We start from the raw sequence: 26296 nt of genomic DNA, 5'->3' as shown, positions 1-26296 counted from the left end.
AAGTTTAATATTAATGCCTATTGCAAGAGATCAGGCCTTAAGTTGCCAAAAAACAAAAAGTGATACAGAAAGGGGAATGGACAACATCTAAGAAAGATGTTGCTGAAGCAGGATTGCAATTCTTCCCGAATGGAGAGTTACTGACACAAAAAATGACTAGTATTGCCCTTATCTCAAAGGTCCTTGTTCCTGAAATGCTAGTCATATGCTAACATATCTTCCTAGGGAAGCGAGTCATAGATAATTTTTTTGCTGATTTACAAGTAACAACAAGAAAATACTTACTAGTTTGATTTCCCTTAGAACCTTGAGCCACTCCAATCACTTTTTTTGCCTTTCTAGATTCAAACGGACTTGTAAATTTAAGGGCAAGTAAAAAAAATAAAGACTTCAATTCAACTAACAAAAAGAAGTTGCATAAATAAAATAAAATAGTAGTATCACTTCTTTGGGAAACTCGAGGCACTTCAATAACTTTTTTGGACTTATCCAATTCAATTGGACCTGCAAAATTTGATGGAAGTCAACCAAAATAAGAAGTTTATTCCTATTAGTAACAAAAACAATACAAAGGAGATTAAGTAGAGAAAGCTAAGCCGAATTTCTTGATCAAACAGATTAACCAGACTAACTCTTTTGCAAGTGATCACTTCTTTGAGTATCTCAAGTCACTTCCGCTTCTAGAAAGAGGGTGTCATTGTCCTCCATTGGATTAAAATCAGGAGGCACAGGGATACTTTTCTTTGCTGACTTATTTCGACTAGAAGTTGTTGTAGTATTTCTATTTTCGCCAATCATAGTCCTTTTTTCAGCATTAATCCTTAAGCTTTGTTCCTGACCCCTTGCATCACTGGTCAAAGTGTATTGATTCATTCTAGCTTCTTGATGGAGGGGAGCATTGTCTTCCTTTTCCTCAAAACAAGGATGCACATGGAAACTATTATCTACTAGCTTATTCAACTTAGAAGTTATTGTATAGTAACTTCTATTTTTGGCAATCAGAGTCCTTTGTTCAGCATTAACTCTGATAGTGCTCATAGTTTTCAAACTTTGACCTAGTCCCTTTACTAAGGCACCTGGCTGAATGAGTTCATGCTTGGGAATTTTAGAAGTTTGTCCCATTTCATACTTCAGAGTTTTTGAGGGATTCATGTCAACCTAGATACTACAAAAAAATAAAATAAGAGCAAAGTCTTCCAAACAAAAGTTCAAATAGGTTAGGAAGTTTTTCATAAGAAGAAATGTGAATTGAAAACGCGTTCAGAAAAGAGACACATGTACATGTAACATAGATTCCTTGCATGAACCGTTACTACTATAGTAAGATCAAGGTAACATTAAAGACCAAGTGCATCAAACAAATTTTCATAGAAATACTATAAAGAATCATTAGCATAAAAAAATTAATAAAGTGAAAGAAAGCATGACAAAGCTCCAAAGCTCCAAACCTCAATGAGTTCTTTTTCTTTTCACTTGTGTAGAGTTATCTAACTCTTCTAAGTCATCATATTTTTTTTCCAAATTATCAAAAGCATCACGAGGTTGAACCTTTTGCACTATGTGCCAACCTTTATTGGAATGATCGATAGCATAAAATACTTGTGATGCTTGGCTAGCTAATACAAATTGCTCATTTATTTTCAAATATCGCCGACGGTTAGCACTTACAAAGCCATATTCATCCATTTTAACTCCCCTCTTTTGATCAAACCACATACATCGGAATAAAATCACTCTTCTTCCCCCAACAAATTGTAATTCAAGAACCTCGGTTAACTCGCCATAGTAATTCATATGGTTTTGTTCTTCACCGGTCTCACCTACTACAACCACTCCACAATTTTGAGTTTTCAAATATTGATCATACTCTTTCACATGAAACCTATATCCATTAACAATATAGCCTTTGAATCTTGTGACATATGGCATAGGGCCACGTGATAAAGATAGCAAATCTTCCATTCTCTTACTATCACCATGTTTGTATAATCCTGCAACCTAACAACATCAAATAGCTTTTTAGAAAATAATATTTAATTGCATACTTGATTTCTACTAACCTTTTTTTGTAACCAACTAATGAATTTTCTATTCCACTCCACATATGAACTTTGTTGAGAGCTCTCACTATAAATTTGTGAAAATTCCCTAACAAAGAATTGAAGTTTTACATGTTATTTTAAATTAAACATATAGACAAGGTATATATAAATTATTAGGTTAAATCAATACTTAGTCAAGAAATGATTGAATTTCATCACAGTTCTTCAAAATATAAAAATGTGCGTCCTCCATATCGTTTGAATCAAGTTTCTCTGGTGTGCTACCCTTTAAACTTTTTCCAGGTTCACAAAATATTGTCAAACCACCCTCAGATTCAATAATATCAGCATCATAATTTCTCTGCGAACAATTAAACTTTGTCTTTATTGTATTGAAGTACCTTGAAAATAAAGTTATACATTCAACTGCTAAATATCCCTCTACAATCGACCTTCAGGGTGAGTCATATTACCAATAAAACACTTCAAAAAGCGTAGGTATCTCTCTATTGGATACATCTATCGATATTGAATTGGTCCGACAAACTTAGCTTTATCAGGTAGATGAATAGACAAGTGCACCATGACATCAAAAAATGCAGGAGGGAACACCTTTCCTACGCTCAAACATTTTGCTCCAAGCACTTCGAAAAAATAGATAACTCAATAAGTGGTTCAGACACGGATTTGCAAAGCATACCACGCATGGCAAGAGGGAGTAAATATTGTAGAATTATATGACAATCATGACTTTTTAATCCTAAATTTTTTTTATCCTTAAGATTGACACACTGAGAAATATTTGAGGAAAATCCATCTGGGACCTTTAAATTCTTCAAAAATTTGAAAAACTTTTGCTTATCTTCATCAGATAATGTGTAAGGTGTTGCTGGCAACTCATATTTATCTCCATTTTGTATTGGATCCAATTCTTTTCGTATTTTCATTTGTTGTAAATCCAACCGAGTACTCCATGTGTCTTTTGTTTTCCCTTGGACATCTAAGAATGTCCCCAAAATACTGTCACATATATTCTTTTCAATGTGCATCACATCAAGATTATGTCGCAACAATAAGGTTTTCCAATATGGAAGATCAAAGAATATACTCTTCTTATTCCAGTTATAACCCTTTTTCTTGTGTGATACTTTAATCTTCTTCTGTGGATCCTTTGTTAATGGCAACCCATCTAAATCAGCAACCTGATCAAGAATATCATCACCACACAACATTTCAGGCGGTAGTCTGTGCTCAATAGTGTTATCAAATGACGGTTTATCCTTTCTCCATTTGTGATTAAGAGAAAGATAGCGTCTATGGCCCATATAACACTGTTTTTGGCCATTTACTAGCCTTGTATAGTGTGTTTTTTTATTGCAACATGGGCAAGCCAGTTTTCCTTTTGTACTCTATCCAGACAAATTTGCATATGCTGGAAAGTCATTAATGGTCTGCAACAAAGATGCATGTAACGTAAAATTCTTTCTAGTTGATGCATCGATTGTCTCGACTCCACTTTCCCATAATTCATTCAAATCCTCTATCAAAGGTTGCAGATAGACTTCAATTGCATCACCAAGACTCTCAGGGCCAGGTATAAGCATTGACAAAATAAAGTTCTCTTTGCTTCATGCAAAGCCAAGGTGGCAAATTATAAGGAATAAGTACCACGGGCCAAATGTTGTACGGAGTTTTCGACATTCCAAATGGTTGGAAACCATCACTAGCAAGTCCAAGTCGTACATTACGAGGCTCAGCAGCAAAAGATGGGTGAAGCTCATCAAATTTTTTCCATGCCATTGAATCAGCTGGATGCCTCATTATTCCATCATCAACTCTTTTGTCATGATCCCATGACATCAAAGGAGATATCTTTGAGCACATAAATAATGTTTGAAGCCTTGGCTTTAGAGGAAAATAACGTAAAATCTTGCATGGTATCTTTTTTTCTTTTTTCAATTTTGTTTCCCTACTATGTTTATCATACTTCCATCTAGATACACCACAAACTTTGCAAGATTGGAGACAATTATCATCCTTTCAATATAACATGCAATCATTCTTACATGCATCAATCTTCTTACATGAAAGCCCAAGATCTCGAATTACCTTCTTCGCCTCATAATACGAATCCGGCAAGTTTGTTCCATCCAAGAATAAATCATCTTTCAAAAACTTCAACAACATCGTAAATGACTCATTACTCCAATGACCAATACTTATAAGGTGAAGCAATTTAACCAAAGTAGAAAGCTTAGAAACTTTTGCACTTTCATATAATGGTAGATCAAGATCTTTCAATAGCCTATAAAATCTTTTTTCTTCATCATTTGGTTCCTCCTCCATCAAATCATCACCACTATTATTCATATTATCTCCATTAAAATCGGGCTACAAATCTCTCAGCAAACCATCAATTTCATCCTCACCATCATCCTCTTCAATGTCATTATCATCTATTTTTTCAAAATTTGATTGTTCTTCACCTGACATCTCCCCATGGTGATACCAAAGAGTATAACTTGGTATTATCCCATGTACTATTAAATGTAACCTAACTACAACACGTGTTCTAGAAGTTGCATTACCACATTTAATACATGGACAACGTATCAACAGCGGTTCTCCTAATTTTGTAAAAGCATAATCCAAGAAAGTCCCACCCCATCTATATAAGCAATAGCAAGTCTATCTTTAATGAGTTCCATCCATTGTTTATTAGGCGCCATTATCTCCATGCATGTAAAATAGATATAATAGTACATTAGTATAACAACAAAATAGTACTAATTAGATATTTACTTTTAGAGTTATACATTCATACACAATAGATGCATATAGTTATATACGTATTACAACAAAAAATAAAGAAACAAACACTTAATATATACTTACACAAGAAACACGCATAAATATTCACAAGATGGTAATAAAAAGGTTACAAAAATTGGAATAGTCCAAATTACATGACAAAACACTAGCAATTCAAGAAAATCCAACATATAATAGTAAAAGACCAAATATTTCAAAATAATAATTTTTTCAGGTATATTCTAAACATCAATAGTAAAAGACCAAATAGTTTCTACGTTTATGGTTATGAACTGAATATACAAAGTAGGTTCACAACAAATTTATAAAACTATAAACAAAGGTTAGAGAGGTCCTACAATCTAATCTGATTATATTAGAAGAAGAGTATGTAAAGACTTAAGAAAAAAGGTGAAATATTTTATATTTTTTGGTTTGTAGCATTTAAATTTTGTTACAGTAGTGAACTTATTATTACCTATATTGAACACATCAAAGTTTTGATAGTGCGTGATAGTTCAACATTTTATGATGCTCATACCATTGTTGATGAAACACAGTAAAAGATCGCAACCAACAGTACCTCTTAAAAAATGGCCAATAAAGCTAGACTAAAAAACATAGCATAACAAATGGCCAAAAAAATTGAGACAAATACTTGGAATATTTTCAAAAACACATCAGTAAAGAAGAAAGGTTTAGAAAAAGAAAAAAAAGCGTACCTTACAAATGAAATCAACAGAGAGCCTTCAAAAGAATAGTTTTGGAGACACTTTCAACAACAATAACAAGCACCACCACCAACATATTTGGAATCAAAGCCTACAACAACCAAGAAATAACTATATGAACATGAGATACACTTCACAGAAAAGAAAATATGAAATACAACAAAGAGCTTATAAAAATCAACAGGCCACATGCAACCATATAGACATAATTTCAGTATAGTCTTTCCAATAATATACATTGCCTATTTCAAAGAGTTCATCCATTTTATGAAAGAAAAAATACATGTAGAAAAAAAAGGATGTATTAGCCCTAAGTGTGGCAAACAAGAAATATGGTCATTACAATGTTGGAATATGACTTTCTGGAGGCTACTTAATGATTGGGAAATAACATGGGTAACAAAGCTGTTAAATTTGTTAGGTGAATTCTCTGGTACTAACATGGAAGAATGATACAGAGAGGCAGTGACTTCGGAGTTTCAGGGAAAACAAGCAACTGGATTGTAAAAGTAGATGATACATAGGGAAAGAACATGTATTCACAATCAAAACTCCACATGAAAAACCTCGTTAACCATAGGTATTGATTTAGTGCAATTTTATATTTGATAGATTAATATACAACATTTTTCCCACATCTAAAATTATATTAAACAGAGATATGGATTTTTTAATCGTTAGCAGGCTATACATTTTGAACAGTAAACAGAAGAGTTTAATCACGTTTATAGTACCACATACTTTTAAATTTTGAAAAGTCGACCCAGCCCGAGCCATGGACCACCAAAAGCTGTCACCTAGGATAATAGTTATTTCTAAGGAAATGGCAATGCTGGAAGAGCAGTGTTTTGGAGAGCAAGAAGCCAAAAAAAGCGACAAGGTCTTGCTTCACCAAAGCAAGAAGCGAAGCACACACTTTTTTCAACTAAAGCACTATTTAGTAAAAAAATAAAAAAAATCAAATATGCATAGATAAATAACCAAGAACTCAATAGAAATAACATATTTAGAAAATCTTTCAATTCTTAAACTAACAAGTTTATATAATTTACCCAAAAAATGAAAACTTAACAGTGAGAACATAGACAGAACAATAAAAAAAATTATAGAACAGAGGAAAAATTGCAGAATATGGACCAAAACAGAGCATAACAGAGAAAGCAATACAAAGTAGAGAAAACGATTGCGAAACTGAGAAAAAAAGCAGAGAAGATTATAGAAGAAGAGAAGGAAACCATGTTAATATTGAATCATATTTGATTTTTATGTATCCTCTGAATCTTATACGTATGTGAGGCAACACAGTTGGTGCTGTCATTTAGGCTAAACTATATCTAACTGTGCTATGGTACTCTTTGACAACCCTTCTTGGATACGTTTCAAATGTTAAAATGAATATGCAGTTTCTTGTATCCTCGGTATGATAAGCTTTTCTTAATAGTCTGTTATTCTCTTACCCAAAATTATATGACACTTTTTACTGCAAAATGTTCTACTAAAATATTGTGTATTATCTATTTGAAGATACACAATAAAAATTTATCCAAATTCTGTTTATATATTGCAGTGTTTTACCTGGATGACCATGATTGTGCCAACTAGCATGACAGCCTATCTCTATCTCTACTCAAATGGAGAAGTTTCGTCCATTAATTCAGCTAGTGAGAGTTTGGCTTCTTAAATTCTTCAGCTTAGTCATACAAAATGCTAAAATTTTAATCAATCACTTGCATTAAATGTTTAAAGTTATTTATCGTATTAAGAATACAAAGTTCTAATTGTCCTCTTACTTAGATGTTCTATAACTGTGCTTGTTTAGTGCTATGTTAATGAATTTCATGCAATTGCAGGTGATACTATATGCTGCTTTCGCCATGACTCTGATATTTCCCTTTCATAAAAGTTTATCCTAAATGGCAGCACCATCTATGTTGCCTCACATACGTATTGGATTCAGAGGATACATAAAAATCAAATATAATTCACTATACACAGGAAAAAACAAAACAGGGAAAATTGCAGACGCAGTTGAAAAAATAAATGTAGCCAGAGAAACAGAGAAAATAAGAAGAGAAAAAAAAAAAAAGAGATGAGAAACTTAACTTGTAGTCACTTGAAAGAATGTCACAACATGAAAAGTGAAATAGAGGGAAATGTTTGGAAAGAAGGCACGAAATGTTTTTTCGAAATAAAAAAAAGCCCTAGTTACTATCAACCTTAGTTAAGTAGAAAAGCGAGAAATTGGTTCCCCACTTCTGGATTGAAGCACTTACATTTTTCACCATAGCATCGCTTCGCTTTAAAAAAGCACTACAGCTTCACTTCGCTTTGCTTCTCACTTCAAACAATGAAGCACTCGCTTTCAGTAACATAATAAACCAAAGCCAACAATTGGATCAAAGAGAATTGTATTTAATGGAGATGCTAGTGGAGAGTGATTTATGAATACTGAGAAATTATTTCTTATTCACCAACTAAAACTATTTGTAATGGCAAGGCAACAACTACACTAAATAAGCTACAAAATGAAGGAAAATAGAGAGATTGAAGATGCTGGCCAGAAAGGGAAGGGGAATTGTAGCTAATGATCTAGTTACAATGATGTTAACCTTTATAGACTAGTAAAGATATAAACAAGGAGGTTCTGATATAGCAACATCAAGATGTTGCTATCACTCCTATTAGAACATGAGTTATTTATTGCTCAACAAAGAAATGGATGAATACCTTTCTAGGACACCATTCCTACAAATGCAAGCAAAAGACTCATCTGCACCAGAAAATCCAAAAGATCCACCACTATCCTCACAGTTCTTGCAAGATTCATCAACATATTATGAATCATTATATAACAAAGAAATCCCAAACTCCCATTTTATAGGATCTCCTTCATCACCTCCAAAACTATATATCGATGAATACGAAGAACACTAAAGCCAAGGCAAGTTCAAACCATAACCTGAACCAACATTAACTGGTGGATCACAAACCCAACATGTTCAAATTGGATTATTTGGTTCTAACCCAGTCCCAGTCACCCATTTACAAGAATACATTCCCCTGCATACATTTGAACCCGAACCGCTATCACACAAGTACTGTTTTGGATCAAACACCGTAGATGTTGTTGAACATCCTAATAAAACAAACATGTTTTGTTTCAAAATACTAAAGGGAGTTAAATCGTCATGATCCAATGTAAAACTACCTGTATTCTACATTAAGGAACATGTTGACCTAATTAAAGGGGTCAGTTTAAACAGGAATAAGAAAACCTTATCTCTACATCAAAATTTATAATGGAAATTTTATCCTAGAAATTATGAGACTTAACAAATTTATTCAATAATTTCATTATTGCGACGTCTTTTGATTGTCAATCGAGGCTACCAACAGTACACACATTAATACCCACAAACATATTGCATAATTTAAGAGCATGTGCACCAATAACCTACTAAAAAAACTTATGAATCATACAACATAAACTCAAAAATGGTCAAAATCAGAATATCCACATAACACTTCATGGTCAAAACAACCTAAACTTACCTTGAAGGGAAGGAAAGTCCAAGAATATGTCAAGTTACAATCACACGCAGCAAAGACCAGCAAACTCAGGTGAAATTTCAGCAAAGACCAGCAAAACTCAGGTGAAATTTGAAGTAAAAAAAAGAGGTGACTTCTGCAATTAGAAAAAATAGATATTGATTTCATTTATAAAGACCTTCAATAGAGAGCTATAGCTTAATTTTTGCAAACAAACCTGGATTTTAGGAACGGTACAACCAATATTGTGGTTTATTTTGCTGATTTTTCTCCAACAAATCAGTTCTGCATTGGAAATTAAGAGTCACTCTAATTAAGGATTTATGTTATTCACTCCCGTAGGTATCTCTATTTCTAGCAGAGGAGTTGGAAGACACGTTCTGCTGAACGCATCTTTTCGGAGGGGTGGGGGAGTGGAATTGCGTGTGCAGAAAATTTGATGTACTTGGTTATGTTCTCTAACAGAAGGGATGTAGGGGTGGGGGTAATGGGAGACCTGTAGTAGGGGTGGGGTAATAGAGGGGACTAATAAGTCTTTTGTGAAAAATAAAAGATGAAAATAAAAAAATGTGCAATTTCTTTATTAGTAACGTTTGGGTATAAAAATTTTGAGGTGCGGATATTGTTGCTGTACTAATAATACATTAAAATTGTCTTTTAATGGCTGGCTTTTTTTTTTGACGTTATAAATATACCTTTAACGACCGAAATTATATTCTTTCATTGAAATTTGGTCGTTAAAAATCCATTTTCTTGTAGTGTGCCTTGAGTAGATTATCTACGGGTAGTACTACCCATGTTGAGGAAGCGAAGAAAGAACAAGTAAAATATGTGCATAGGCTTGCACGGTTGGGAGTTCGCCTAATGGATTCCACAAAAAGAGGAGTAGTGGTGATGAATGGGGATGAATCATCATTAGTGTCTGAAGTGAAAGAGAAACAAGACCAAGATCCTATTTTGCTTGAATTGAAGGCAAATGTTCATAAACAAAAAGTAATGGCTTTTGAATAAGGGGGAGATGGCATGTTGAGGTATCAAGGTAGGTAATGTGTACCAAGGGTGGATGAACTCCAAGAGAGGATCATGGTGGAAGCTCATAGTTCCAGATATTCAATTTATTCGGGTTCCATAAAGATGTATCGTGACTTGAGAGAAGTGTATTGGTTGAATAGTATGAACAAAGGTATTGCTGAGTTCGTTGCTAAATGCCCAAATTGTCAACAAGTTAATGCAGATCACCTAAGAATAGGTGGTATGGCTCAGAATGTAGAACTTCTGGAATGAAAGTGGGAGATGATCAATATGGATTTCATTACTGGGTTGCCACGGTCTCACATGCAACATGATTCTATTTGGGTGATTGTTGATAAAATGACAAAATCAACCCACCTTTTGCGGGTGAAGACTACTGATTCAGTAGAGGACTATGCCAAGTTATACTTTCAAGAGGTAGTAAGACTTCATGGAGTTCCGATCTCCATTATTTCAGATAGAGGGCGCAATTTAATGCATAGTTTTGGAAGTCATTCCAGAAAGGCTTGAGTTCAAAGGTGAACTTAAGTACTACTTTTAATCCTCAGACAGATGGTCAAGCAGAATGCATTATTTAGACATTAGAAGATATGTTGAGGTCCTGTGTGATTGATTTCAAGGGTAATTGGGATGATCACCTACATCTCATCAAGTTTGCGTACAACAATAGTTACCACTCTAGCATCTAGATGGATCCTTAGTAAGCTCTTTATGGGAGAAGATGCAGATCTCCTATTGGATGATTTGAAGTTGGTGAAGTTGGGTTGATAGGACCAAACTTAGTTCATCAAGCTATGGAGAAGGTGAAAGTTATTCAAGAAAGGTTGAAAACAGCTCAAAGTCATCACAAATCCTATACAAATATTAGGAGAAAAGACTTAGAGTTTGAAGTGGATGATTGGGTTTACTTGAAAGTTTCACCCATGAAGAGTGTTATGAGATTTGGTATGAAAGGAAAGCTTAGTCCCTGCTATATTTGTCCTTCCAGAATATCCAAGAGGATTGACAATGTAGCGTATGAGTTAGAGCTACCACAAGAGTTAGCAGCAGTTCATCTGGTTTTCCACATCTCCATATTGAAGAAGTGTATGAGCGATCCTTCATTGATCATACCAACTGAAGATATTGGAATCAAGGATAGCTTATATTATGAGGAGATTTCTGTTCAGATTCTAGATCGCCAAGTTTGCAAGTTGAGAACAAAATAGGTAGCATCAGTCAAAGTTCGTTGGAGGAATCAGTTTGTTGAGGAAGAAACTTGAGAAGCTGAGGAGGATATAAAGAAGAGATACCCACATCTCTTCAAATCCAGAGAAGATCCAAATTAAGGTACTAATCCTTTTCTTGGTAATTATTTATAAGTTGGCATGTTGTATTTGCATTTTTGCTTGTTGGGCGTTTGAACTGAATATTAGATGTTACACCATTAGCTTGCTAAGATTGATCTCATTCAAGGATGAATGTTCCCAAGAGGTAGCTATTGTAACACCCCACAACTAGAAAGAGCTAGAATTAGAAAGAGTCATTTTTGGAAAGAATAAAAAAGCTTGAAATTTGACCAAATTAAGTTAAGTATGAGTTTTGGGTAAACTTCAAACGACCATAAATCTTAGCTTAGGATGATTTAGGTGTGCTACGATATACTATAGGAATGATCTTTGAATTATCTTTCCAATGCCATCGAGTTTGCTTAGTTTCGAGTTCGTATGAATGAGATATGTCTATTTGAAGTTAGGTTGTCTAGATAAGGAAAGTCAAAATCGGATTTTAGAAGGGTATTGTGGTCATTTCACTGCCCAATTGAATTATTTCGTTTTTTTTAATTACTTACGGGTCTAAATTGAATTTGTTCGGCTTACACTCTCAAAAACTTCACGCTAGGGTTTTTAGAGAAAGAACGCAAAAGAAGAAAAGAGGAGAAATAGCCAAAGTTCATTGTTCTTGAGGTTTTGCTTGAGGATTTCGCCAAGGGTTGATCCCTACAAGGTATGTGAGATCACATAGCGTTGGGATAGCTCACCCACACACCAATCATGATTATTTCAGCAAATTTAGATTCTTGAATGTTTAGAAATTAAGTTCTTGATGGATTTGTTTGAAGTTTCCATTGGGTTCTTGATTGTTGTAGTTGTTTAGGAGTTCTTGATTTAGATTCATGAAATTAGGTGTCGTTTTGAGTAGATTCTTGCATATTTTGATTATGTAGTCGAACCTAAGTGTTTTTGAAATGACCTAATTGAGTTTTGAGGGTTTAGAGTTGAAAAATGAGCAAGAAAAATCGTCAAACACCTAGGGATGTAGTTAGGGCACCGCGCCACTGAGAACGCCCCAGAACATGCTTGTAGTTGGGGCCCTGGGGTGCCACACCAGCCTGTGTTCCCCAAATTCAGTTCTGATGTTTCGGGTCTGCCACCCAATGCCACTCAGAGCACTAGGGACGCCAGGTCTTCTAATTCTTCCCACTTCTTTCCGTACTAATTCCCTTGAAACGTACCTATGTTTCCTAGTTGATTCCTACACTCTAAGGTACGTCTAAACAACATGATATCATCAATAACATGAGATCATGAGCCTTGAATCCATAATTCAATTCAAGCAAAGTTAAGAGTCAAGTCAAGAGATGTTCATAGAGTTTTTCAAAAGTCTTTTACAAATGTTTTAACTTTGTTTTAAGACTTGAGTTTTGAGTTGAGTAAAGAGTAAATATTGATGTCCATTTCTTCAAAAGACTATATTGGGACTATCTATTCCCAAAGATTAAAATATTTTCACATTTAAACAAGAAAGGAAACTTTGATTTCCAAAAGAGCCATTAAACTAGTTTTCAGTAAAGAATAAATGCTTTCACAATTAAGGAAGAGAGAAAACTTTGATTTCCAAGAGGAGCCTTTGAGCTAAGTTTTGAGCAATTATCTCAAACCACAGAAAGAAGTATGTTTTTAAACGTAAGAGCCTGTATTATATTTTGGGAGTAGTATTCAGCACCAATATGGGGGAGAGTTTAGACAACTCCCAGCCCAAATAAACAATGTAGACACCATAGGTAGAAAAGGGTCATACTTTTTAGATGATTCCTAGTGCTTTTTAGCACAGACTAGGGGATCCACTTAGTAGTCAGATTCTATACCCTCGGCAAGGTATAGGACGCCCCTTGCAGCGTGAGGCAAAACATTGTATCATCAAAATAACTTATAAGTGATGGTTGTCGGTTAGAGAAATTCCCATAGACGTATTTTGTATTCTTATGTACACAGAGTTAATTGTATTTTTATATACATTCAGAGTTTACATTGTATCATTGCATACATACAGAGTTATTATTGTATTTCTAAATACACAGATTTGCTATCCATATTTTAAAAAAATAGTTATATTGCACTTATTTATACTGCTTTATATTGAAATGAGTTAAGTTCAGTTGAGTTGAGTTGAGACCAGGTTTGCTCTTTCAGTTCCTTTCAAGCTTATGTCTTGTTTAGTATTCCCCTCGCATGCTCGTACATTCAATGTACTGATGCCATTTGGCATGCATATTTTTATGATGCAGATATAAGTAAACAGGTTCAGCATCCAGCGCATCGTTGATTCTAGTTGAGCACCAGAGTTGTTGGTGAGCCTCCTTACTTCTAGAGGATTATTTGTATTGATTTCAGTATGTTTAGTTCATTAGGATGGCGTGGGTCTTGTCCCGACATCCATCTTAGTTTTAGAGGCTTCATAGGGAGACAGTTAGTTAATTCATTTGTCAATATTTTGTTATTATCTTATGATTTGAGACTTGAGTTGCCATCTTGTCTAGTTGAATATTTTTTCTAAGGCATTCTATGTTATTTCATGAGTTCATCATTGGAAATTATATTCTTGTGTTTAAGTCTTCCACTGAGCAAGTAAGTCAGGCCAAGGGTTCGCTTGGGGTCATCAATGGTTCTCGAGTACCAGTCTCGCCCAGGGTGTAGGCTTGGGGTGTGACAAGGTAATAGTTCCTCTTCAATTTTTCAGTTATTCTTGCGTGGATTCAGTCTTAGTATCATGCTCCTTCAGTTTGTACTTGCATATTCAGGGTATTTGTCACGACCTGAGTTTACTCTATGGACGTGGCTGGCACTCAAGAACCATTGTTGGTCCCCAAGCGAACCCTCATCCTGGCTGACTACAAACGAAAGACTAACTTAAGCATGCAAAAGCTTAAAACCGAATTAAATTCAATAAACCCAACTTTTCAAAACTTTACCTCAAATGAACAACTTAGAATAAAAATAATATATTCAACTCGCCATAAAATTGGCAACTTATGTCTTTAAACCATTTAATAAAATAAATTAATAATACAAACTTCTCAACTATACTGACTATCTATGAAGCCTATAACTGATAAAGATGGAAGTCGGGACAAGACCCACAACATCCTGACTAAACTGAAAAGTAAATGAAATCCTTCGAAAACAAGGAGGCTCACCATAGCTACTCGAACTCCCGGATGTCTCAACGAATCTCTTGTTGATGATCCGAAATACCTGTGTGTGCATCATGAAAAAATGTAGGCCAAATTGCTCAGTACGTGGAATGTACTAGCATGTAAGGGGAATTCTAAAACATAAACATACGCTTGAAACTTGATAAAAAAGGAAACATACTTAGCTATTCTCAAACTTACTCAACTCAAGGAATATTCAAGGATACTCAAAACTACTTAAACTTACTCAACTCAGAAATACTCGAGGATAAGATACTCAACTCAAAGATATGATATTCAACTCTGGATACTCAACTCCATAAAAAGCAACAATACACATGCAATATATGGAAAGCTTTATAAAACAGTAAAAACAACTTAGTTCATTATAGAAAATGTAATAACAAACTCAACGTTACTTATATAATAAAGTAATATAGTTTCTGTGGGAGTTTCTCTAACCGACAACCACCACAATGACCCTAAGTGGTGAAATAGAGTCTTGCCCACACTGCCAGAACTGTCCTATACTTTGCCATCATATAGAACCCTTAACTTAGTGGATCCACTAGCTTAACTTATGTGATCATCTAAAAAGTTTTACCCATTAATATCCATGATGGCTACATGGTTTATGAATACTTGAGTTAATATGAACTCGCATCCCCATATTGGTGTTGAATACTACTCCCAAAAATATACTTAGCTCATATGGTTTTAAAACAACTTCTTTCTTTGGTTTGAGATAATTACTCAAAACTTAGGTTAAAAGCTCTCTTGGAATCGATGTTCCCTTTCTTGCTCAAAACTTTTTTGGAAATCTCAGTTTCCTCTCATCTTAAATGTGAAAGCATTTAATCTTGGGAATACTTAGTTCTCATATATCATTTTAAAGAAAATGAACTTTACTCTTACTCTTTACTCAACTTCAAAGCTTAAGACTTAAAACGAAGTTTAAACATTTGTAAAAGACTTCTTAAAATATGGTTCATGCCGAATTATGGACACGAATGACTCAATCCAAGGTTTTCAATAATCATAGATCGAACTCAATACTTGGAACTCCAGAACATCAATGATAGTACTCATTTACAGAATGCTCAACTCAGAGGGTTCATGCAGAATTATGAGCATGAACTACTCAACTCAAGGACTCAAAGATACTTCCCATCTCAAGATTGTTCAACTTATAATGTTCATGCGAAATTATGGGTATGAACAACTTAACTCATGGACTTCATGGGTAATAGGTAATAGTCCAATGATTAGGATTATAATCTCGGAAGGGTTAGGAACATGATAGTCAAGACTTAGAACTTGAAGATACTACTCCTTTCAAAGATACTAAATTGATGGAGTTCATGCGGAAGTTATGGGCATGTGCGACTCGACTCAAGGGTTAAAATATCAATATGGAACTCGCGTATACGACTCTTCTTATTCTCTTACTTACTTCCTCAAAACTTAGTTCAAATCTATAGTTGATCTCAATGATTCACAATTGAACTCAAAGGATTTCTTGAACTCTACTTTTAACTCTCTCTCTTGAATGTGAGTTATGAATTCAAGAGTTATGTTTCATGGTGTGAGAATCTTGTAATGATAAAGTAGACTCATGAATACATTTTACTCACTCGTACTCACTTGCTTGAGTCTTGAAACAAGTTGTTAGAAATTGTAGAATACTCCTCAAAAGGACTTAAAAGACTTTCTTAGAATGTTCAAAAGAATTGTCTAAATCATAACTCTTAACTATACCTTGAACTTGAATTATGGATTCAAGGTTGTGATTTTTGATAGGAAAGATCTCATGATGTTTAGGATTGATTTTAGATATCTAAACATGAGAAAAGATAAAAAAATTCACTGTTTGGAAACTAGTTCGCGACGCAGAGATGCATTAAAATAATTGGTCGCGAAATAACTTTTGAGGCAGAGAGGTCTGTGACCTCTCTGCGATGCGAAGACAACATTATGAAAATGGGGGGGTAGGTTCGAGACGCAGAGCCAAGTGCCAGATTTGCCCGACTTTTCTCTTCTTCATTCTCTAACCCAAATCGCCTAAATTTGATTCTTTTGCTCAACTTTTCTTTAGATTCAGCTAACAATCACATGTACACAAGAATCTAACTCAAAACTACTCTATAAATTGAAACAATAATCTCAAGAACTCCTAAATCTCAGCCCAATTCAAGAATGAAAGCAAATTCAAGAACACATAACAATAACATCAGATTTTCAACTTTCTAGAACGAACTTAACGCTGAAATTTACATGATTGGCGTGTGGGTGAACAAACCCAACACTATGGAAGCTTACATACCTGAAAGAACCATCTTCTTGCAGATATTGAAGGAATAATCTTGAAAGATGAACCCCAGCCTTAGCGTTTCTTGAATTTCTTGAGCGTAAAATTTTGGAGTGGATGAGAGGGTTTGATTTAAGAAAATTGATTTTCTACTCGTTTAGGGAAACTTAGATAACGTCCTAAGGGTTTTTAGGACTAAAATACCCTGAAATAAATACTTAAAATGAGCTGGGAGTCAGAATGATTTTTCACCAGGTAGTGAGGTCCGTATTGGCTCTGTAACGCGAAGCCATCGCGGAGTTGCTGCCTGGTTTGTGCGTTCAGTAAATTAGTCATAACTTTTTATTCAGAGGTCAGAATTTAGCAAACTCGGTGGCGTTGGAAAGAGGAATCGAAGGGTTTGAATTTTATATCTTGTAGCTCACCTAACACATTATGTGCTAGCAGTTATGGTTGTTTGAAGATGACCCAAAACTTAAGAGAAACTTAGGAATGACTTGAATGAACTCTCTTTAGTTCTTCTTGAAACTCAAGGTGCTACCTCTAGCGACCTTAATACTCAAGAAATTTTAAATTCCTTGCAAAAAATCTCACTCACTAGAAGAACGGTCCGAGTCTTAGCTCAAAAAATTTCTGGGGTGTTATAGTATTTGCATGTCCTTGGAACTTAGTTCAAATAGAAATCAGTTTTTTGTACTTAGTGGTAGGGATTGTTGCTTCTTCCCTCCCTAGCAAGCTAGTTTAGAGGTCATTCGAGGATGAATGTTCCTAAGGGGAAGATAATGTAACACCCCATATGTTAGAAATACCAAAATGCAGATATTTCAGAAGTTGCAGGTGCAACCCACGGACCGTAGGGTGACCCACAGTCCGTTCTGGTGGTCCATGGTTCACCACTTGAAACCCCCCTCCCAGAACCCTGAGAAAATCAGCTAAGGGATAGCCCATGCCAGGACCTACAGAACATAGGTTAGGCCATGGTCCGTGGTCCAGGGCCGTGGGTTAGACCCCCGGAATCTAATCCTAGAATCCCATCGACGACTAACCAGCATAGACCGTCAGTCCATCAATGATCCGTCGATCTAGTCCGTCATAGACCCCAACAACTTTTTAGTCAGTGGTCGTTTGGTTTTTTCCTTAAGCGTTGGACCCCTAAACTACGTCGTTTAACCCTAAACAACGTGGTTTTGGTCAGGTTTTGCCTAGAAACCAAATTGGAACCTACCCTAATCAATTATTCACCAAAAATTCATCAAACTTAGAGCAAAACAAAGGAGAAGGTCGACCAACCACTAGTTCAAGAGCGCATCGAGTTCTCATAAGTTCCAGCCCTAAAATCAAAATATTTTTCCATGAATTTCATTACCAGGTATGTGGATTTCATTAGTGGGTTCCTTTCACCCATTAGGTCCCTAGATTTTAGTCAGAATATTGATTCCCTTGATATTATCTAGACCTAGGGTTTCTTGAAAGTTAGAAATTATTGGGTTTTAGTTGTTAGAATGATCTAAATCATGATATCACGTTATAACTTTGTTTCTTGTAAGAAATTCAAAACCCTAGCCATGTATTTCTTTTAGTCCATGAATTACATATCCTAGGTCAGTTATTTCAGATATATATGCTTCAGTTTACTAATGTCACATTATCAGTTATAATTGTTGCATTCTGAGATTTTGCATGTTAGTATTTTGAGCTATCCATATTACTGAAATTCAGTCCTAAATTGTTAGTTACATTATCAATTGGGAGTAGCTTACTGCCGAGTGGACTAGGGTTCAGTGTGCCCGAATAGTCCCTGTAGGCTGTAAGTCCCCTCTTTGGGTATCATTTTAGTGATCACGCCAGTCATGCCTCTATACCTCTGGCAAGGTATATTGAGTCCTCTAGATGGAGCGTATACATCAGACTCCACATTTAGCTCATATGATTTTATGTCGGTTATTATTAGCTCCCTTACAGTCAGATCTTATTGCATTGACCATGTTATCAGTTACAGTCAGATTCAGACTCAACATGTTATAAACTTGGTCATTACATTCAATTATTTATGTTCAGTATTCTCAGTTTAGCATCATGCTTATATCATATCATTGCTCAGTTATATGCTTTGGTTCAGTTATAGTGTTTATTGTTCAACTTTACTCTATCCTGCATTCTCAGTACCTTTCAAGTACCGACGCATACTCTACGCTACGTCTTCTCATGATGTATGTTTAGGTTCTCAGCTTCCAGATCACACATAGATTGGTTCCCAATCTTCTGCTCAACAGTATCATTGGTAAGTCCTCATTCTCCGAGGGCGACATACATGTTTCCATTGTTTTGAGTTTTAGTTTCAGTGTTTGATAGATTTAGCTGGGGCATGTTCTAGCACTTCTATTCAGTTAGAGGCTATTTTTAGACATGGTTAGATTCAGTTTTAGTATATTAGTTTGACGTTTCAGTTGTTGTTAAACTCTCAGTATTTTTATATTCAAATTTATTATTGGTATTCCCCATCTTTTCAAATTATCTATTGATTAGCTTCCGCACAGTACTCATTGATTTAGTTTATCTTTAAGTATGCTTATGATATGCCAGTAGGGTTAGCTTGGGGTCACTCGTGATCCTAGGTCCCGTGTGCTCATATTATTAGCCTTAAATTAAACCTATCCATAGACGATTTTGGCCAATTATTTTAGGATTAATATTTCGATTAGTTTTTAATAATATTAAACTAATAGTACAATAATTTTTAAAAAAATAGTGAAAAGGCAATTTTGTTTAAAGCAGAGTCTTTTAATGAAGGACAAAAAGTTCAAACATTATTATTACACTATTATTCTAATGATATTAAATATTAATTGTAATATAAAAATAGAAAAGAAAAAAAACTCCTAGAATTACTTAGATACACTATTTGTTAGCGTTCTTTTGAATGTGTCATGAAATAAGAAGTGTTTAATTAAAATTCTATTTTCTATTTTAAGTACAATCCTTCCTAAAAAGGTTACATATTAATCGGAATCGAAAAATAAAGATATATATGAAATTATCTAAATTATGATTAGTAATTATGGTAACTTCGTACTATGCTATTAATTTTTTAAATTACCTCTATAAATTAACATTTCTCATACTTATAAATTCGTAATTAGCATTATTTGCTCTCTAAAATAACTCACTTCTATTTCATTAAAAAAAAGTAGTTCATTTGTTTAGTGTTATGATGAGTTCAAATCATCAAGCTCTGCCATATTACTATGTTTCAACAAATTTCACTGATCCAAATAAGTATAATATTAATGCACATAATAGACCATACTTGGAGAATTTCTATCCTGCAGTGATGGATGACACTACTCATAATCGCTTGTATCCCTTCAGAATTTTGTTTAATGACATATTGCAATATCCGGAGATAAGAAAGAAGATTGAAGAGATTATGAAAACAAGAGTTCATTATGACATGAATAATGGAGGAGAAATATGTGTTATTCGTCGATGTGAATATGAGAATGATGAGACAATTAACACTCTTGAATGTCAACATGAATATCACGCAAGCTGCATAAAGCAGTGGTTATTAAACGGGAAGAGATCTTGTCCAATTTGTAGGTCTTAAATTTCAACATCATAACCTTTCACTTGACATATTTGTGTTGTATTTTTCCTCATTAAACTCATATAGAATAGATAAGTGTTTTAAATTGCTCTTTCATCTGTTTTAATTTATTTATCTTAGATTTGACTCGTCTCCAATGCATCTTCTTTTTATTTCTTCAAGTTTAAAACTTATAATTATATACTTATAATTAAACTCATATAGAATATATACTTCTTGCTATCTATCCTTTAATTTAAAGTTATAGGACAATAATATGAGGTAGTATAACATTTACTAATTTTAAATGTTTAATGATGATTATCAAATATAAATAGAAATGATTAATTAAAGTTTTATGGTGGTATAACATTGTCTCCTTATTCAAGTAAAACTTATATATGAAGTGTTGGAAAACTTAAAGGGAGTTGGAAATTAGTTTAAGTATTTATTTAATCTTGATAAGAAATCATAATATATAACACTTGTAGATCAATTATAATTTTATGTTATATAATTTTGTTTTTTACAATTTGATTTTATATTAGTAATATTTTAGATGTGGAAAAAAACAGAAGTAGTAATATTTACAGGTAAAATTTCATAGAAATAAAGTTTATGTTTTTGTATACATATTTTTGTGGTAAATATTAGTCATGTTGTCACGACCCAAATCGCCGTGATTGACGCCCACACTAGCCCTCGGGTGGGAGAACCATTACTACAACTCAACTAAGCAACTTAACAAAAAACTAAGCATTTCAAGATACAGAAGCAGGTTTAAATGACTAAAAGAAATTACGGAGTTCCAATAAACTCTGAAGGTCTAACAAAATAACTAATGAGGAAATTCAATCCCTAGAACTGAAAGTCATTGTACCAAAACTCTGATTAACTAACAAGTCTATGAAAAGGGGGCGCAACCCCGAAAACTAAACAAAACAACCTAAACAAATAGTCTGAGTCCAAAAAGAGTGGACTTAAACAAGAAACATTCATGGAACCCGGAAAGAATTGACTCACCCTTGAATCCAGTCACACCCATTAGTCTTTGTCATGACCCGAGCCTAGGCCCTAGAGGTGGCCGGTACTCCAGAACCATTGTTGGTTCCCAAGCAAACCCTCAGCCTGGCTGACTACAAGTGTAAGACTAACTCAAGAATACAAATCTTAAAAAGTGAATAAAATTCAATGAAACTGAATTACAAAATTTTAGCTCTGAATAAAATAGTATATTCAACTCGCCAGAAATAGGCAACTCAAGTCTTTAAAACATTTAACAAAATAAATGAAGGAGAGTTCTAAAACTCTATTGTCTATCTATGAAGCCTTTAACTGAAAAAGATGGAAGTCGGAAAAAGACCCACGACATCCTAACAAATGATATAACCGAAAGTACAAGTGGAACCCTCTGGAAGCAAGGAGGCTCACCATAGCTAACTCGAACTCCATGTGGTATCAATGAAGCTCCTGTTGATGACCTTAGATACCTGTATCTGCTCATGAAATGATGCAGGCCAAATGGCTCAGTACGTGGAATGTACGAGCATGTAAGGGGAATTCTAAAACATAAACATAGGCTTGAACTTGATAAAAAGGGAAACATACTTACCTCTCTCAACTCACTCAACTAACTCAACTTAGGAATAAGATACTCAATGTATGGAGTTCATGTAGAATTTATGACCATGAACGACTTGACTCAAGGGTCTAAAGAACATTATGGAACTCATTTATACGACTCATCTCATTCTCATACTTACTTTCTCAAAACTCAGCTCAAATCAACTGTTGATCTCAAAGGATTCACAATTGAACTCAAATACTTTCTTGAACTCTACTCTTAACTCTTTCTTGAATTTGAATTATGAATTATGAATTCAAGAGTTATGATTCATGATATGAAGGATCTCAATAACAATATAGAAATTCGACAATTAGGCATAGAACTTTTGAAATAAACATGAACTCAAGAACTCAAAATCAACTAATCTCAACAATACTCAAATATAGGGGTAGAATCCTAGATTTCTCTTTTACTGATTTGAAAGCAGATGTAGGGTGTGAGGATGAACTAGTCCAACACTATGATATCCTTACTTACCTGGAAGAGCAACGTTCTTCAAGAATCTTGAATAAGAACTTGATTAAAAAGAGAACATACTTCGCTTCTGAACTCACTCAACTCAACTCAACTCAAGAATAAGATACTCAACTCAGATATTAGATGCTCAACTCAAGGATTAGATACTCAACTCAAAGATATGATACTCGACTCTAGGTTCTCAACTCTGGATACTCAACTCAATATAAAGCAACAATATACATGCAATATATGAAAGCTTTTAAAACAGTAGAAAGCAACTCAGTGTATTGAAGAATACAATAACAACACCATTTATATATAAAAAAATATAATATAACTCTATGGGAGTTTCTCTAACCAACAACAACCATTATGAGCCTAAGTGATGATACAACGTCTTGCCCTCGCTGCCAGAACTGTCCTATACTTTGCTGTCATATTGAACGCCTTAACTAAGTGGATCCACTAGTCTATGCTAAAAAGCACTTAAGGAATCATCTAAAAATTATGATCATTTACTACCCATGAGGGCTACATGGTTTATGGAGACTTGAGTTATTATGAACTCGCATCCCTATATCGGTGTTCAATACTACTCCCAAAAATATACTTAGTTCATATGTTTTTTAAAAAAATATTCGTTCTTTGGTTTGAGATAATTACTCAAAACTTAGCTTAAAAGATCTCTTTGAAATCGGCGTTTCCTTTCTAGCTCAAATGTGAAAACATTTTAACTCTTGGGAATACTTAGTACCCGTATAATCTTTGAAGAAATGAACTTTACTCTGACTCTTTACTCAACTCAAAGCTTATGTCTTAAAACAAAGTTAAAACGTTTGTAAAAGACTTCTTAAAATATGGTTCATGCAAAATTATGGACGTGAACAACTCAATGCAAGGTTTTCAATAACCATAGATAGAACTCAATACTTGGAACTCAAGAACTTCAATGATACTACTCATTTCAAGAATGCTCACCTTAACGGGTTCATGTGGAATTATCAACATGAACTATTCAACTCAAGGATTGAAAGATACTTCTCATCTCAAGACTATTCGACTTATATCGTTCATGCGGAATTATGGGTATGAACAATTCAAATGAAGGACTTCATGGGTAACATGTAATAGTCTCATGATTAGAAATATAATCTCACAGTGGATGAGGAACTCAATACTCAAGACTTAGAACTTGAAAATACTACTTCTCTTAAAGGTACTCAACATATAAAGTTCATGCGGAATTTATGGGAATGAACTACTCGACTTAAGGGTAAAAATATCAATAAGGAACTCATGTATACAAATCTTCTCATTCTCATACTTACTTACTCAAAACTTAACTCAAATCGATGATGGATCTCAAAGGATTCACAATTGAACTCAGAGGCTTTCTTGAACTCTACTCTTAACTCTCTCTTGAATGTGAATTATGAATTCAAGAGTTATGGTTCATGCTATGAAAGATCTAGGTGAAAGTGTAGACTCATGAATACATTCTCCTCACTCTCATGCTCACTTACTCGAGTCTTGAAATAAGTTATAGAAATTGTAGAAGACTCCTCAAAAGGACTCTCTCAAAATGTTTGGAAGAACTCTCAAGACTCAACTCTTAACTTTACCTTGAATTTTAATTATTAATTCAAGGTTATGAATCATGTTAGGAATGATTTCTAAGTGTTCGGAAGTAGTTTAAAGTGTTTAAAATCAAAAGAGGTGAAAATACACTTCAAAGGAGCTCAAACGGGACAATCGATGGAAAAGGAGTAGGGGCAAGAGACCCTTGCGTGTTCCATGCACGAGCCTCCTGCCCCTAACTTCAGAGGCTACATATGGGCTCACTGTAGGGGCGCTGCCTCAGCCTCTCCCCAGAACAAGTTCGACGAATTTCGCCTTTCATTTTCTGATTCTTAATCGCTTTTAATCGATTTCTTTTCTCAAGTTTTCCTTCGATTCAATTACCCAACCTAATTAAACACTAATCCACTCAAAACAACACTCAAAAAACAACTTTCATCTCAAGAAATCATCAAAACCCCAACAAAATAAGATTTAGAATAAACTTGAAGAACACCTACGAAGAACTTAAATCCTTCAACTTTTGAGAATGAAATCACGCTGAAAATAACATGTTTGGCATGTGAGTGAACTAACCCAACACTATGGAAGCTTACATACCTCTTAGAGATCAAACTCATGGCGAAAATCCGCAAACAAACTCAAGAACGTCAACGAACGCCTTGATCCTCTCCTCTTTTCTTCTCTTTTCTCTTCTTGAAATCTCAACTAAAACCCTAGGCATATATTAGGATTATAAAACTGAACCTAATCAGATTATACCCTTAAACATTAATAAAAACGCATTAAATATGATTGGGTAAGGAAAAGACCAAAATACGCCTTACTATTTTCGGTTAACTTTCCTTATTTGGACAGCCTGACTTAAAAAGGGCATATATCATTCATCCTAACTAAAAACTTAATAAACTCGGTGGCGTTGGAAAGATAATTCAAAGATATTTCCTATGGTATCTGGTAGCACACATAACTCATCCTGAGCTACAAGTTATGATCGTTTGAAGTCGACCCAAAACTCATACTTATCTTAACTTGCAAATTTTCAGATTTTTCTATTCCAATTTATTTCTTTTTGGAACTCAAGGTGCTACATCTAGTGACCTAACCTTAATAAATTTCTAATTCCCTTGTAAAATCTCACTCACTATGATGAACGGTTCGAGTCTTAGTTCGAAAAATTTTCTGGGTTGTTACACTATTGGTGGAGTAGTATGAACAAGAGTATTGCTGAGTTCGTTGCTAAATGCCCGAATTGTCAAAAAATCAAGGTAGAGAACCAAAGGCCCAGTGGTATGGCTCAAAACATAGATATTCCAGAATAGAAGTGGGAGATTATCAATATCGATTTCATTAATGGGTTGTCATGGTCTCGCATGCAGCATGATTCGATTTGGGTTATTATAGATCGGATGACTAAATCAACCCATTTTTTACCAGTAAAGACTACTTTTTCAGTAGAAGATTATACTATATTATATATTCAACAGATAGTCAGACTTCATGGAGTTCCACTGTCCATCATTTCAGATAGAGTTGCACAATTTACTACATAATTCTAGAAGTCTTTCCAGAAATGTTTGGGTTCGAAGGTGACTTGAGTATTGCTTTTCATCCTCAGACGGATGGTCAAGTAGAGCCTACGATTTAGACTTTAGAGGATATGTTGAGGGCGTGTGTGATCGATTTCAAGGGAAATTGGGATAATCACTTACCTCTCATTGAGTTTGGTTACAACAATAGTTATCACTCTAGAATCCAGATGGCTCCTTATGAAGCACTTTTTGTGAGAAGATGTAGATCTCCTATTGGATGGTTTGAGGTTGGTGAGGTTTGGTTGATAGGACTATACTTGGTTCATTAAGCTATGGAAAAAGTAAATATTATTTAAGAAAGGTTGAAAACAACGTAGAGTCGTTAGAAATCCTACACTCATGTTAGGAGAAGAGATTGTTAGGAGAAGAGACTTAGAGTTTGAGGTGGATGATTGGTTTATTTGAAGGTTTTACCCATGAATGGTTTTATGAGATTTGGTAAAAAGGGGAAGCTTAGTCCCCAATATATTGGTCCTTATAGGATATCCAAGCAGATTGGCAATGTAACTTATTAGTTGGAGGTACTAC

General features: G+C 34.5%; 2 long non-coding RNA genes and 1 pseudogene across 2 annotated transcripts; all 3 read right to left on the bottom strand.

Annotated features, from left to right (window-relative positions):
* Nucleotides 1–1099: 1099 nt before the first annotated feature.
* On the bottom strand, nt 1100–1696 carry LOC125821761 (uncharacterized). Its single transcript, XR_007442611.1, has 2 exons — nt 1449–1696; nt 1100–1158 (listed from the first exon to the last, which is right to left on the bottom strand). It is a non-coding gene; the product is annotated as an uncharacterized LOC125821761 (long non-coding RNA).
* Nucleotides 1697–1909: 213 nt separating this feature from the next.
* LOC125821762 (uncharacterized) lies at nt 1910–2157 on the bottom strand. The gene is made up of 2 exons (XR_007442612.1): nt 2061–2157; nt 1910–1998 (listed from the first exon to the last, which is right to left on the bottom strand). It is a non-coding gene; the product is annotated as an uncharacterized LOC125821762 (long non-coding RNA).
* A 2276-nt stretch (nt 2158–4433) lies between these two features.
* Nucleotides 4434–26296, bottom strand: part of LOC125821772 (uncharacterized) — a 22182-nt pseudogene continuing 319 nt past the window's right edge.

This window comes from Solanum verrucosum, unplaced genomic scaffold (assembly GCF_900185275.1).
Source record: "Solanum verrucosum unplaced genomic scaffold, falcon-dt-bn FXZP01000210.1, whole genome shotgun sequence".
Lineage (NCBI taxonomy): Eukaryota > Viridiplantae > Streptophyta > Magnoliopsida > Solanales > Solanaceae > Solanum > Solanum verrucosum.
This window is presented reverse-complemented; position numbering and strand designations above follow the sequence as displayed.